Source organism: Rhagoletis pomonella, unplaced genomic scaffold, assembly GCF_013731165.1.
Source record: "Rhagoletis pomonella isolate Grant_MI unplaced genomic scaffold, Rhpom_1.0 Rhpom_scaffold_00002, whole genome shotgun sequence".
Lineage (NCBI taxonomy): Eukaryota > Metazoa > Arthropoda > Insecta > Diptera > Tephritidae > Rhagoletis > Rhagoletis pomonella.
In genome coordinates, this window is record NW_023458556.1 from 9865147 (window position 1) to 9866471 (window position 1325).

The following is a 1325-nucleotide window of genomic DNA, read 5'->3' on the forward strand; positions in this document are numbered from 1 at the left end:
TTTTTTTCGTAGATTATAGTGTTTATTTTCCTCACTTGATAAGCGCTATGCTATGCAAGTTGACGAGATACTCTTACTTACTACAAGTACATATTTATTTATAGGCTTGTGCTTATAAAGTAAGTTACATTTATTTATTTGTTTATTTTTTGCGTTTTCACACCTATCGAATACCATTGACGAATGCTTTCGGTGAGTTTGAGAATTATTTTGTTTAGTTGTGTTCGAAATTAGGTTACTGAAAAAGCGTAACATTTAACTAATTTTATGGCAGAAAAAGTCAATTCGAGACAGAAATAATTCTAATTTTATTTAATGCTTAGTTCTAATTTTTCTAATAATTACCGTAATTTCTAATTATTTCAATTAAAATGGCAAGTCAATATTATCGGTCATATGTAAAGATAGAGAAAAACACTTTTTTTTGGTGCAGTTCACAGTAAGATAGTATGACTACGAGTATGTTGAACTTTTTCTTATCAGTCATTTGTGCAAAAAAATTTGGTCGCTTTGCCTGAGCGGATGCTAAATTTGCGTTGAAGTACTTAAATAAATGGTGCAATAAGTGATGTATGTATGTTAGCGCGGTTAATTTTTTTTTTTACTATGCGCATATAACATAGGAAGATTGATTCTACGTGTAAGTCTAAGCAAATTTGCAGAAGAAACCAAGAGTCTAAAATCAATTTTGAGTTTGCCAAATTGCGAAAAAAGGGTTTTGTAGAAAGTATGTGAAAGTTTTTACTGTTGCGCCCTCTGGTGGAAATTTTAAGAAAAATATAAGTGCAGAAATGTATTCCTCTTACCAAAAAACCCATTATAGCCTATTTTCATACAAAATTTAAGCACTTCTCTATGAACTACACAAAATGCCAAGAAGCCTATTTTCGCAATTTGGCAAACTCCAAATTGATTTTAGACTCCTGGTTTAGAATCCTTGTGGGCTATACGCCCATAGTCGAAACAATTTTTAAAATTTTTTGTGAACTCCATTAATCAAAAATGGAAAATTTTTCTAAAATAGCTTTTTTGCGCTTACTCGCTTAAGATTCATCCAACGACATAGAAGAAGATATACCGTCTTCCAACATTGTTGTTGCATATGCACAACAAAAATATTGTCACTTGTCGCATTCGAGTAGTGCGTCACCGTGAGGGGCTGGACTGTACTAAATGATGATGATTTGATAGCTATATACACACATACATAGATATGTATTTATGCATCAAATATAACTGAATGAAGTAAACAGATCTAAGCAAGTAACCTCGAGTAGTTCGGGAGTACGTGTAACAGCGATGCCAACTTGCGGGGAATAATTCCT